This window comes from Symphalangus syndactylus, chromosome 2, assembly GCF_028878055.3.
Source record: "Symphalangus syndactylus isolate Jambi chromosome 2, NHGRI_mSymSyn1-v2.1_pri, whole genome shotgun sequence".
Classification (NCBI taxonomy): Eukaryota; Metazoa; Chordata; class Mammalia; order Primates; family Hylobatidae; genus Symphalangus; species Symphalangus syndactylus.
In genome coordinates this window covers 120,366,816-120,382,128 of record NC_072424.2, presented here as the reverse complement: position 1 = coordinate 120,382,128, position 15,313 = coordinate 120,366,816, and the positions used below count along the sequence as shown (strand labels likewise).

Here is a 15,313-nt window from a genome sequence, read left to right as displayed (position 1 = left end):
GGGCAACATGGAGAAACCCTATCTCAACTAAAAAATACAAAAATTAGCTGGGCGTGGTGGTGCATGCCTGTAATCCCAGCCACTCGGGAGGCTGAAGCACGAGAATCACTTTAGCCTGGGAGGCAGAGATTGAGTCAAGATTGCACCACTGCACTCCAGCCCGGGCAACAGAGCAAGACTCTGTCTCAAAAAATAAAAATGTACAAGTTCAATTTCATCGTTTCTGCCTTTGTACTTAATATTTAACTTCAAGTATTTTAGTATTTTTACAATAGTTTTTTATTTTGAGATAATTTTAAACTCAGATAAAACTTCAAGGATTATACAAAGATCTTCTGTATATCGTTTACCCCAGACTTAACAGTTACTGCATTTTGCCTCATTTCTTTATGAACATGTGTGTGTATACACGTATATAATTTTTTTTTCTGAACTGTTTAGGAGCAAGTTGGAGATATTGTGCCTCTGCACTCTGAAATATTTATGCATTCTCTTACAATGATCAAAATCAAGATATTTAACATTGATACAATATTCTCACTTAATCCACAATGTATATTACATTTTACCTTTTGTCATAACATTGTTTTATAACTATTTTTTAAATCTTGAATCAAAATCCATAAGGATCATGAATTGCATTTAGTTGTCATGTGTTTTAGTCTACTAAAAGCCTGGGAATAAGGTCTTCAGACTTACATTTTCTTTCTTGACCTTGTCAATGTTTAAGATTGCAGGGCAACTACTTTGTAGAATGTCTATCAATCTGGGTTTATATGATGTTTCTTCATTATTACATTTAGGTAATGCGTTTTTGGCAAGAATACCAAATAAGTGATGCTGGGCTCTTCTCAGTGCATCATATAAGAATCATATAATGTTGACTTGTCACAGTACTGGGGATATTAACTTTAATCACTAAGTTGACGAAGTATCCAATAGATCTCTACTCTCTGAAGCAATTTTGAGGAGATACTTTCCAATTATGTAAATATCCTGCTCCTCAATGAATTTTAACCACTCAGTTTTATCATGCATTCATGTTTTTCTAACTCTGTGGCTCCTTATGGATTTATTGGTTGGCTTTCCACTATAAAGAAGAGCTTTTTCTTCTCATCTATCTATCTGTCTATCTATCTAACCATCCATCCTACCTGTAATGAGTCAATGTTGACATTTTCAATTCCAATCCAACACCACACATTACATTATCATTTTAATGCTTTCCATATTTACAATGCCCTTATCCAATAGTTGAGAAAATTGTCTCCATTATCCTTAGTAGATTTAGTTGTTTTCTCAATAATAGAATACATAGAGTATAAATTAGAATTCCTAGCTTCAAATTCTGCAAAAAAATCACCCAAGCATATTCAATAGAGTTCAATATTGTTTGTGTTCTGTTTCTTTTGGTTTGGCATAAAATTTTGCATATTGTAAAATGCACATATCTTAAGTGTACAATTCGATGAATTGTGATAAGCACATGCAGCCTTGGGATCTGAACCGCTATGAAGATAAACAGCACATCCATCCCCTGAGAAAGTTTTATGTCTCCTAACCAATTAATACTCCATCACCAAATGACAACTGCTTTTTAATTTTTTCCGTCATGGAATAGTTTTGCCTATACTAGAACATCCTGTAGGTGAAATCATAGAGAATGAATTCTTTTACAGCCCAATGTCAGTGAATTTCATCTATGCTGTTATAATGATAGTTCATCCTTTTTTAAAATTAAGGATAATTTATCTTTTTTAAAATTCTGTTTCATGACTGTACCATAATTTTGTAATCCACTCCCTTATCAATGAATCTATATATTATTTCCAGTTTTCCAATGTGAGATTACTATTAAAAGCATTTCTATGAACATTGTGTTCAAGTCTTTACATCACACATACACATATACATACACATTTGTTTATGTTGGGTAAATATCTTTTAGTGTAATTGCTGTATCATAGGCCAGGTGTATGTATAACATTATGAAAAACAGCGAAACCATTTTCAAAGGTGGTGGTGGTTGTGTCATTTTCACACCCATCAGCTATGTATGAGAATTCTAGTTGCTCTGTCTTCTCAACAACTTTGGTTGTGTTTGTCATATTAGTTTTAGCCAGTCGAATACATGCAAAGTGGTATCTTATTGTGCTTTTAATTTGCATTTCAGTGATGACTAGTGATGTAGAGAAATCTTTCCAATGCTATTAGCCATTCATATAGCCTCATTTTTGACAAGTTCATTCTAATCTTTTGCCAGTAATTCATTGAGTTGTTTGTAAAAGTTCTCTCTATATTTTCTTTTTTTTTTTTTTGAGACGGAGTCTCGCTCTGTCACCCAGGCTGGAGCACAATCTCAGCTTACTGCAAGCTCCACCTCCCAGGTTCACGCCATTCTCCTGCCTCAGCCTCTCTGAGTAGCTGGGACTACAGGCGCCCGCCACCACGCCCGGCTAATTTTTTGTATTTTTAGTAGAGATGGGGTTTCACCGTGGTCTCGATCTCCTGACCTCGTGATCCGCCCGCCTCGGCCTCCCAAAGTGCTGGGATTACAAGCGTGAGCCACCGTGCCCGGCCAAGTTCTCTCTATATTTTCTACACAAGACACATGCATTAAGAATATTTTCTGGAAGTCTGTGGCTTGTCTCTTCATATTCTTAACATTGTTCTTCAATGAACACAATCTTGAGGTTTACGAAATCTTACTTACTAATCTTCTGCTTCTATTGTTACTATTTTCATATTCTAAGAAATCTTTAGCTACACCCAGTTTATTAAGATATTCTCCTGGGTTTTGTTTTGTTTGAGACGGAGTCTCATTCTGTCACCCAGGCTCAAGTCCAGTGGTGCAATCTCAGCTCACTGCAACCTTTGCATCCTGGGTTCAAGCGACTGTCCTGCCTCAGCCTCCCGAGTAGCTGGGATTACAGGTGCGCACCACCACACCCAGCTAATTTTTGTATTTTTAGTTGAGATGGGGTTTTGCAGTGTTAGCCAGGCTGGTCTCGAATTCCTGACCTTGGATGATCCACCCACCTTGGCCTCCCAAAATGCTGGGTTTACAGGTGTGAGCCACCAGGTTTGGCCCTCCTGGGTTTTTTTTTTTTTCTTCCTAGTAGCTTTGTGGTTTTAGCCTTTATGATTTGATCTATGATCCAGCTTGATTTATGTGTGTGTGTGGCAGGGAATCAAGGGTTTGTTTGTTTATTTCCATGTGCATATTTACTTGTTTCAGCACCATTTGTTAAAAATGCTGTCCAAACCAATTGACTGAACAAATATGAGTCTATTTCTGGGCTCTACATTTTCTTCTGTCAAACTATGAGTCTATTCTGACTCATATATCCTGATTATATCTTACTGTGTTGATGATGATAGTAAATTTTAAATTGAAGTAAAGTATGTCTTCTAATTTTGCTCTTTTCAAAGATTATTTTGGCACTCTTAGGTCTTTTTCATTTCTACATAAATTTTCAAATCACCTTCTCAAATTCTTTTTCTAAAGCCTTCTGAGATTGTGATGTGATTGCTTAGACTCTATAGAAAAATTCGTGGAGAACTGACACCTTAAAAAGTTTAAGTCTGGCAGTCCATTTAACATAGTATAGCTCTTTCTTTATTTAGGTCTTTTCATTTTCTTATCAATGTTTTATAGTTTTCAGGGTAGACATTTTACATGTTTTGTTGAATGTATTCCTAAGTATTTTATGATTTTGATGTTATCTTAAAGCCATGTTTAAAAAGATGTTGCCTTTTCTATTGTTTACTCCTAGTGTATAAAAGGACAAATGTTTTTCTTTATTGACTTTACATTCTGTGACCTTGATAAAATCTCTTATTTACTTTCATATTTACATTGTGAATTTCTTACTATTTTCGATGTACATAATCAAGTTTTCTTTAAATAAAAAGTGATCTACTACATAGGAATACAGCTAACTGAACAGGTGAAAGATCTCTACAAGGAGAACTACACAACACTCCATGCAATATGGATTGCAAGAATCAGTAATGTTAAAATGGCCATACTGGCCAAAGCAATTTACAGATTCAATATTATTTCTATAAACTACCAATATTGTTCTCACAGAATTAGAAAAAGAAAAATCTATTCTAAAAATCATATGGAACCAAAAAGGAGCCACAATAGCTAAAGCAATCCTAAGCAAAAAGAACAAAGCTGAAGGCAATGCAGTACTCGTTTCAAACTATAAGAATATAGTAACCAGCATGGTACTGGTACAAAAGACAGATCAATGGAAGAGAATAGAAAACTCAGAAATAAAGCCGCACTCTTACAACCATCTCATCTTTGACAAAGCCAACAAAAGCAAGCAATGGAGAAAGGACTTCCTATTCAATAAATGGGTTGGGATAACTAGCTAACCATATTCAGAAGAATGAAACTGAACCCTGACCTATTACCATATAGAAAAATTAGCTCATGATGGATTAAATATTTAATCAGGCCTCAAACTGTAAAAATCCTAGAAGAAAACCTAGGAAATACCCTCCTTGACCCTGGTCTTGGCAAATAATTTTTGGCTAAGTCCCCAAAAGCAACTGCAACAAAAAAAAAATTAACAAGTGGGACCTAATTTAACTAAAGAGCTTCTGCACAGCAAAAGAAACTATCAATAGAGTAAACAAACAACCTACAGAATGGGAGAATATATTCACAAACTATTCATCTGACAAAGGTCTAATATTCAGAATCTATAAGAAATATAAACAAACCAACAGGCAAAAAGCCAATAGCCCTTATAAAAAAATGGGCAAAGGATGTATACAGACACTTCTCAAAAGAGGACATATAAATGGCCAACAAACATGAAAAAATGCTCATCATCACTAATCATCAGAGAAATGCAAATTAAAACCACAGTGAGATACTGTCTCACAGCAGTCAAAATGGCCATTGTTAAAAAGTCAAAAAATAACAGATGCTAATGAGGCTGTGGAGGAAAGGGAATGCTTATACACTGTTGGTAGGAATATAAATTAGTTCAGTAACTGTGGAAAGCAGCTTGGAGATTTCACAAAAAACTTAAAAAGGTGCTACCATTCAACCCGGCAATGCCATAACTGGGTGTATCATAATACCAAAAACATGCATACACTCATATGTTCATAGTCATACTATTCATAATAGTAAAGACATGGAACGAACCTAGATTCCCATCAATTGCAGATTGGATAAAGAAAATGTGGTATATATATACCATGAAATACTATGCACCCATAAAAAAGAATGAAGTCATGTCCTTTGCAGCAACATGGATGCAGCTGGAGGCCATTATCCTAAGCGAATTAATGCAAAATCAGAAAACCAAATATCTCACCTTCTCACTTATAAGTGGAAGCTAAACATTGAGCACACGTGGACATATACATGGGAACAACAGACACTGTGGACTACTAGATGGGGGAGGTAGAGAGAGAAGCATGGGTTAAAAAACTATCTATTGGGTACTATGCTGGTTACCTGGATGCAACATATGCATATAACAAACCTGCATGTGTACATCTAAAATAAAAGTTGAATTTTTTATTAAAGAGTGACTTACCTCTTCCATTCTAATCTTTATGCATTTATTTTTTTCTTGCAGTGTTCAACTGCCTAATACTTCCAGTACAATATTGAATAGAAATAGTGAGAACCCACTTTTGACTTTCTTAAATTTTCAAAAATTGTTTTAAGTTTTCTACTTCATTGATTTCTGCTCTTTTTTATATCATTTTCTACTCATCTTGGATTTATTTTTATTTTTTTTTATTTTATTATACTTTAGGTTTTAAGGTACATGTGCAAAATGTGCAGGTTTGTTACATATGTATCCATGTGACATGTTGGTTTGCTGCACCCATTAACTCATCATTTAGCATTAGGTATATCTCCTAATGCTGTCCCTGCCCCCTCCCCCAACCCCACAACAGTCCCCGGAGTGTGATGTTCCCCTTCCTGTGTCCATGAGTTCTCATTGTTCAATTCCCACCTATGAGTGAGAACATGCAGTGTTTGGTTTTTTGTCCTTGCGATAGTTTACTGAGAATGATGTTTTCCAGTTTCATCCATGTCCCTACAAAAGACATGAACTCATCATTTTTTATGGCTGCATAGTATTCCATGGTGTATATGTGCCACATTTTCTTAATCCAGTCTATCATTGGTGGACATTTGGGTTGGTTCCAACTCTTTGCTATTGTGAATAGTGCTGCAATAAACATACATGTGCATGTGTCTTTATAGCAGCATGATTTATAGTCCTTTGGGTATATACCCAGTAATGGGATGGCTGGGTCAAATGGTATTTCTAGTTCTAGATCCCTGAGGAATCGCCACACTGACTTCCACAATGGTTGAACTAGTTTACAGTCCCCCCAACAGTGTAAAAGTGTTCCTATTTCTCCACATCCTCTCCAGCACCTGTTGTTTCCTGACTTTTTAATGATGGCCATTCTAACTGGTGTGAGATAGTATCTCCTTGTGGTTTTGATTTGCATTTCTCTGATGGCCAGTGATGATGAGCATTTTTGCATGTGTTTTTTGGCTGCACTTTTGAGAAGTGTCTGTTCATGTCCTTTGCCCACTTTTTGATGGGGTTATTTTTTTCTTGTAAATTTGTTTGAGTTCATTGTAGATTCTGGATATTAGCCCTTTGTCAGATGAGTAGGTTGCAAAAATTTTCTCCCATTCTGTAGGTTGCCTGTTCACTCTGATGGTAGTTTCTTTTGCTGTGCAGAAGCTCTTTAGTTTAATTAGATCCCATTTGTCAATTTTGGCTTTTGTTGCCATTGCTTTTGGTGTTTAAATTATCTTGGATTTAATTTGATTGTCTTTTTCCATCTTTTGAGGTTGATAGCTAGGAATATTGAATTTAAACATCAATTAAAATATAAATATATATTATATATAATTTATATATAAATATATGTATAAGCACTTAAAGCTATGAATTTCCCTCTATGTACTGCTTTAACCTAAATCCCACATATTATAACATTGTACTTTTATTATCATTCAGTTGAAGTATTTTATAATGTTTCCTGATTGCTGTCTTGACCCATAGGATATTTAGCAGTGTGTTAACTAAGTGGGGCTTTAATAAATATTGTTATTGATTTTTAATTTAATTTTATGTGGTCAGAAAACATACTTGGTAAGATTTAAACTTTGAGTGAATTAATGATTGTTTTACTTCACAGCATGTGGTCCTTGGTAAATATTCTATACATAGTTAGAAGAAAGATGTGTTCTATAGTTATTGGATTATTTGTTATATAAATGTCAATTAGGTCATGATAATCATGTTTAAATCTTCTCTATCCTTGCTTATTTCTTTTTAAGTTCTAGCAGTTGCTGAAACAGTTGCTAAAATCTATGATAGTGGATTTGGCTATTACCCTCTAATTTTGTCAGTTTTTTCTTCATGTATTTTGAAGGTTTGTTATTGGACACCTATTCATCCATGATTGTTGTTATTTTCCTAATCATTATTTTCCTAATCATTTTAAAGTTTCTTTCCTTATTGCTGATAATATTTCTTATCTTAAAGCTTATTTTGTCTGATCTTATTATAGCCACTCTAGCTTTCTTATCTGACTGTTTTTATGATATTTTTTTCTATTCTTTTATTTTCAACTTCTCTGTGCCCTACATTTAAATTGCTCCTCATATATGCCAAAGAGTTGGGTCCTTTTCCAAGTTAAATCCACTTACAATATCTGTCTTTTAATTGGAGTGTTTCAATTTCATTTAATATAATTACTTACATAGTTGGATTTATGTCTACTTTTTTTTCTATATTTTTTCTAGTTGCGCCATTGTTTTTAAAATCTTACCCTTTTTCTTGCCTTTTTTGAATAGCTGTATTTTGTCAGATTCATTTTTAGTTTCTCTACTGGTTTTTAGTGTATTTCTTTGCACTATTTATTTAGTTACAATATAGGGTATTGTAGGGATTGTGAAATACATTCTTAATTTATTACATATACTTAGCATACTATTGTACTGTTCCATATGAGACATGAGATGTAAAAGCCTTGCAAAAATGTAATCTATTTCACCCTCATTATATATATACAAGTTTTCATATATATTATATCTATACACATTGTATGCCCCACAATATGGTACTATAATTTATTATGTAAATAGTCATATACATTTTTAGGAAAATAATAGAAGAAAAAATTATAGCCTTTTATGTTTACCCACTTTTTTTTTTTTTTTTTTTGAGACAGAGCCTTGCTCTGTCACCAGGCTGGAGTGCAGTGGCATGCAATCTCAGCTCGCTGCAACCTCCGCCTCCCAGGTTCAAGCGATTCTCCTGCCTCAGCCTCTGCAGTAGCTGGGACTACAGGCGTGTGCTACCACTCCCAGCTAATTTTTGTATTTTTAGTAGAGGTGGGGTTTCACCATGTTGGCCAGGATTGTCTTGATCTCTTGACCTCATGATATGCCCGCTTTAGCCTCCCAAGTTTACCCACAGTTTTACCATTTCCAAGACTTTTCATTCCTTTATTTAGAGACAAGTTTCCATCTGATGTCATTTCCCTTCAGATAAATAACTTCCTTTTTGCATTTCTTAAAATTAAAGCCTGATGGCAATGAAATCTACTTTTGCATTATATGTAAAAGTCTTTACTTTGCATTCATTTTTGATGAATATTTTCCTTGAATATAGAGTTCTGTGTTGACAGATTTTTTTTCTTTAAGCATTTTGAAGAAACCATTAAATTGTTTTCTGACCTCTGTGTGGCTAATGAGGTAGACATAAACTGTTGATATAGTTGGCTGTGTACCCGCCCAAATCTCATCTTGAGTTGTAATAATCCCCATGTGTCAAGAGCAGGGCCAGGTGGAGATAATTAAATCATGGGGGCAGTTTCTCCCATACTGTTCTCATGGTAATGAATAAGTCTCACAAGATCTGATGGTTGTACAAATGGTGGTTGCCCTGCACAAGCTCTCTTGCCTGCCACCATGTAAGACGTGACTGCTTCTCCTTTGCCTTCAGCCCTGATTGTGAGGACTCCCCAGCCATGTGGAACTGTGAGTCCATTAAACCTCTTTTTCTTTATAAATTACCCAGTCTTGGGTATGTCTTTATTAGCAGTGTGAGAACAGACTAATACAACCATCATTCTTCTGTCACTTCCTGTTGTGCACTGTGTCATTTTTTTTCTGACTTCCTTCAAGATTTTTTTTAATCTTTTATCATATCCAGTTTGACTATGATGCGCTGAGGTAGGGCTATGTGTATGTGTGTGTGTGTGTGTGTGTGTGTGTGTGTGTCTTTATCTGTAAGTTATATTGTTTGAGGTTCACTGGGCTTCTTTGATCTCTATGTCAATGTTTTTGACCAAATTTTGAAACTTTTCAGTAAATGTTTCTTCAACTGTTTCCTCACTCTCTCCTTTTCTTACCTGTTCTAGAACTCTAATTAAACATATATTAGAGTTTTTATATTTCCCTACAGGTTTCAGAGGCACTATACATTTTTTACTGTTGTTAATCCTATATTCTCTTCTTGAGGATGGATAATTTGTATTGCTCTGTCTTCAAGTTCACTTAGTCTTTCTTCTACCATCTCTAATGTGCTGTTAAGTCCGCCCAATTGATGTTTTATTTGAGATATTATATTTTCTAGTTCTAGAACTTCCCTTCTATTCTTTATATTTTTCAATTCATTCCTATCATTTCCTGTAAATTCATTTTTTATGGCCCTTGACAACCAAAATGAGTGATTGCAGCAGGTGGCCCAATCAGTCAAGGTTTATTGAGCCTGCTTGAGGATGTACCTGGAAAAACAATAGTCACAGATGGATCTGTGGCCATTTGTTCCAAAGGAGTTCTCAGGAGGTTTAGTATTTGTATTAGTCTGTTTTCATGCTGCTAATAAAGACATACCCGAGACTGCAGAGCAAAAGAGGTTTAATTGGACTTACAGTTCCACATGTCTGGGGAGGCCTCAGAATCATGGTGGGAAGTGAAAGGCACTTCTTACATGGTGGTGGCAAGAGAAAATAAGGAAGAGACAAAAGTGGAAACCCCTGATAAACCCATCAGATCTCATGAGACTTACTGACTATTGCAAGAATAGCATGGGAAAAACTGACCCCATGATTCAATTACCTCCTCCTGGTTCCTTCCCAAAACACATGGGAATTCTGGGAGATACAATTTGAGTTGAGATTTGGGTGGAGACATAGCCAAACCATATCAGTATTTATATATTTTCCTTAGGAAGGTGGGAGTGGGTGGTGGGATACAGTGAGAAGAATGGTTATATACTCGTGAGACTTTAGCTAGTGCCCAGTAAATCTATATTACACATAAGATAAGGCAAACACATGAAGAAAATGAGAATAGAGGAAGCAGACATCTCAGGGAGGGGTGAGGAAATAATTAATCTCATCGTGTCTTTGTTCTCTACCTGGGAACATAAGCTAGTCGTCAACATTATCAGTGTGGAGTCTTTGAAAAGGCTGGTTTCTGTTTAGACCTTAGGGAAGAAAGCCTAATGGTGGTGATATGGTTAGGCTTTTTGTCCCCACCCAAATCTCATCTTGAATTAGAATCCCTATAATCCCCACATGTCAAGGGAGAAACCAGGTGGAGGTAATTGGATTTTGGGGGTGGTTTCCCCCATGCTGTACTAACCTTTGTTTATGCAAGCAGATAAAACAAATTTAAAAATTTGAAAATAACCACTCAAAGTTCTACAACAGTTAAAATTATATTCAATGATATTAACAGTTCTTTCTTTTATTTCCCAAATACACTCTGATATAAATTGTGATAAAGCAAATGGGTTTACATGTAATTAAAGTTTTTATATCAATATTTTAAAATAACTATAAGGCTCTAATTTGTGGGTTATATGTACATCATTAGAACAGACAGGGTGCTGGCTGCTAGCTTGGAAGGCACATCAACCACAAAGGCATGGATGTATCCAAAATACATGACAGCAGAAATTTAGGGCTGCTGCCTGAGCAGATTCTTACTCATCTACCCTATCATTCAACCACTGTTTGAGCTGCACAACTTAGTGCTTTGGCATCACTACATGAACTCCTTTGTAGGTGCATGGGCCTTTGTCTATGACAGGCAGCAGCAGATCAGTCTTCAGGTGGCTGTTGAATCAGACGCCCAAGTGGCAGGACATTCTTTGATCATGCACACTGTGTTACACCAGAGACACTGCTATTGTATTCATTGGTTTCATGGACTGTGGGTCAGGCTGTCAGACTCCTCTCTTCTGGCTGTTTGCTGAAGAGTCCCAGAAAAAGCTGCTCAAGGCTGGAGGTGGCCAACCCGAATATTCCAGCAACCCAAGCTCCATGAATGATGCAAGGCTTAAGAAATCTAAGGATACAAGAGTGCTGGTAGGTTGGGAAACTATTCTGAAGTACAGAAGTCAATAGACGATTATTATTTCTTTGGTATGTTGGTGGCAGAAACTTGTGTTATGGTTTTGTTAATTATTTTCTAATTGCCTAAAATTTTTGCCTTCTGTATTTTGACACTGTATTTTTTGGCACATAAATGTTCTGAATGCTTTAGTTTTGATATTGACTATGTTGCCAGAAAGGGGTCCTGATCCAGGCCCCAAGAGAGGGTTCTTGGATCTCGCACAAGAAAGAATTTGAGGCAAGTCCATACAGTAAAGTGAAAGCAAGTTTATTAGGAAAGTAAAGGAATAAAGAATGGCTACTCCATAGGCAGAGCATCCCCCAGGGCTGCTGGTTGCCCATTTTATGGTTATATCTTTATCATATGCTAAACAAGGGGTGGATGATTCATGCCTCCCCTTTTTAGGCCATATAGGGTAACTTCCTGACATTGCCATGGCATTTGTAAACTGTCATGGTGCTGGTGGGAGTATAGCAGTGAGGACGACCAAAGGTCACTCTTGTTGCCATCTTAGTTTTGGTGAGTTTTAACCAGCTTCTTTACTGCAACCTATTTTACCAGTAAGGCCTATATGACCTGTATATCATGTTGACCTCCTAGCTTATCCTGTGACTAAGAATGGCTTAACCTTCTGGGAATGCAGCCTAGTAGGTCTCAGCCTTATTTTATCTAGCCCTTATTCAAGATGGAGTTGCTCTGGTTCAAACACCTCTGACATTTCCCCCTCCCTTTTATAAGAGAACCCTTCATCCTAAGGCTTGTAGAGGGATAATCTTTCTTCTGTCACATCTTCAGGTTGAATAGGGGCAATGATATTCCTACTTAACTATTGGGTCTCTTGCATTCAGGGTAGAGAGAAGCTCAGTCGGAAATCATTTATATGTCAAGGGCTATTCATAATTCTTGAGTGCCAATGAAAAGTGATATCTGGAAGATTAATGTATGTTCAATTTAAGAGAACATTCAGTAAGCTTATACTGCATTCTTACACATAGAGTACAACAGCAATATATTTCACAACAATAAAGGAAAATAAGCAATATTATCCCAAGTAAACTAAATTAGAAGACTTTCCATTAACTGAACAGTTGGAATCAAGCTGATATGGGGTTGCTAGCTGATTCTAATACCCGTCCAGAATTAGAATATCAATCCAGATTTTTGCATTACCCATCCCTCTTGTTTCTTCTGAGCTGCTGTCAGAGATCACTGATTGGTTCACAGTAATAATCAAGGTCAGTCTAAATGTCAGGAGAAAAAGCTCAAGGAAAACTGATGAGACTAGAATGTAATAACAGGTGTGCCATAGTTCTTAAAGCATAATTTTTTTCGGTTTCCCATCTCCCATCTTTACTAAGGAGAAATCATGGTAAGACTGATTTGCTTTATTATACTTGGTCTGATTATTTGTATAAAGTGCAGCAAGAATATTTGTCACCTAAGCTCTTTTTAAATTGGTTCTGACGGAAATTTTTCCAGAGAAGGAATCTCAGATAAGACTTTTTTAAAGCTGATACCACACATGGGTTTATACTTTCAAATACCTATAAGCTGAGTAAATTCCCCTCCTACTGAGGTCCCAGGAAAACTTGGGGCTCCAGGGCCTGTTAGAAATTGACATTCTTTACTTACCATAGGTCATAAACCCTGTACAGGGACTGTGTAGACAAAGTATGAGGTCAATTTTTCCCAAGGAGATTTATTGGCTCTACAAGTCAAGTTTGATTCCTTAAAGGAAAGCAAGCCATTTCAGTCAAAGCCTTGGTAAAATAACCTGTTTCTCCAATTGTGTCTTGTTGCAAAAGAAAACAGATTCTTTTTTTTTTGAGACGGAGTCTCGCTCTGTCGCCCAGGCTGGAGTGCAGTGGCGCGATCTCGGCTCACTGCAAGCTCCGCCTCCTGGGTTCACGCCATTCTCCTGCCTCAGCCTCTCTGAGTAGCTGGGACTACAGGCGCCCGCCACGACGCCCGGCTAATTTTTTGTATTTTTAGTAGAGACGGGGTTTCACCGTGGTCTCGATCTCCTGACCTCGTGATCCGCCCGCCTCGGCCTCCCAAAGTGCTGGGATTACAAGCGTGAGCCACCGCGCCCGGCCAGAAAACAGATTCTTATTGCACTTATGCAAATAACTATATTGCCTTAAGTTAAGATACTCACAAATATTAATAGTTTCAAATTCTGGAGAAATCAGGTAGAGAGAAACAAATATGCTCCAACTTTTGTTCACAGGACTATACTTTACTCAATTGTTAAATGCTGTCAATATCTCAAGAGAAAAGTTTCCTTGACTTTGAAAAACAGAACAAAGGATCAGCAACATTTTAAGCAAAAAGTCAAAAATATTACTTTAGTCTTCTATTAGTTCAGTCCATGCAATTAACTCCTGTTCTGCTTGATATTCATGAACATTTCTGCTATCCCTGAGCGTCCTGAAAGTTTTTCCCTCTATTTTAATGTTACAATTTCCAAAGTCATTGGGAACCTGCATTTAACAGCAGAAAGTCCTATAGCTGACTATAACCCACTTTCTAAAGAGGACCAAAACAAGACAACAATTGTCCAGGGAATGGCTGACAAAAAGTCTTAGTTAGGACAGCCACTATTAAAGCCACAATTGACAAGGAAATTTTGGTTACCTCTGTGGCATACAATGATTTTATGTAACAATTATCATTATTAATAACAAACATTAAGTCCTACGAGAATTGTAGGAGTTTCCCATAATTTTGGAACACATACCGATAACATATTTAGACAAATACAGCCCAAAAAAGCCAACTTTGTATTTTACAATGCTTCCTGTAGGACTTTTATACCAAATAAGCCAAATTTTACTGTTGCATTAGTGTACTATTAATGTTAAAGCAATTCTTAATAAAACCTTATAGACAAATTTATTCAATCTTAATCAGTTTGACCATAAGATAAGATTCCTATAAACCTTTTTTTCTCACCTCCCTAGCAAAGTGGATTATAAACCTCTTATAACCCTTTATAATGTTTGTGAAAGAGCAGATCAGTGCTCTAAGAAACACCTGATGTGCTTATATTCCAATGTTCAATTTATGGAAAAATTGAATAATACCTTTAACTTTAGGCAATATGTTCATATTCAGAATTTCTTTTACAATATTAACTTTTTGCAAGCCTTCCATAACTTGCTTAAACTTTTAGCTTTATCTTATCCAATTTAAAACAATCCTTCCACTTTTAAATCTAGGCAAAAAAAAAAAAAAAAAAAAAAAAAAAAAAATTCCATATCCCCTTGCCTTCTTATAATCTTTTACCAGAAACACATTTTACTTTCCTTACATACCTTGCTTGTAAAACTGATTTTATTTTCCAAAGATTACTTAAGTCATGTAATCCAAGAGGCATTCCACTTTTTACTTTTCTGACAAAATATTTGATTTAAGTATTTATTATTTTTAAGCCATTAATCAAAGCGCTTTTATATCATCACACACAACACATATAAATATACAGACAGAAAAGATCCAGTAGTTGTAAGATTTTTCATTTGCCAGTTTTCTAATTGAATTACTGGCTTCAAGGTGGAGCCCTTGGAAGAACAGGGCCAGGAAAGCATGCAGTTTATATAGCTTAATAAGCAGGCACAGCTAGAAGGCAAAAACAGACCCCTAAAATTAAGAGTCCCATTTTTATACCAGATCCTGGATCCCAAAAAGAGAGAATCAGCCCATCTCCCATGGGAGTCTTATCTCTCAGTGGAGTCTAGGGACATCTGCATACTTCCTAGGTGGCCAAGAGCATGCTTCTCTTATCCAAATGTGCAAAAATCCAAGAATCCCCCCGAAACTGCTATTAGCCATCCCCAAAATTATATTTTCATCCTAGTTATTACACACTAAAGCTCTCTTATAATA

At 36.1% G+C, this 15,313-nt stretch overlaps 1 long non-coding RNA gene across 1 annotated transcript in view; it reads left to right on the top strand.

Moving 5' to 3' along the window:
* The window catches only part of LOC129474504 (uncharacterized), a 107,286-nt gene that overhangs the window by 42,258 nt on the left and 49,715 nt on the right, over positions 1-15,313 (top strand). The gene's annotated exons all lie outside the window — the stretch shown is intronic.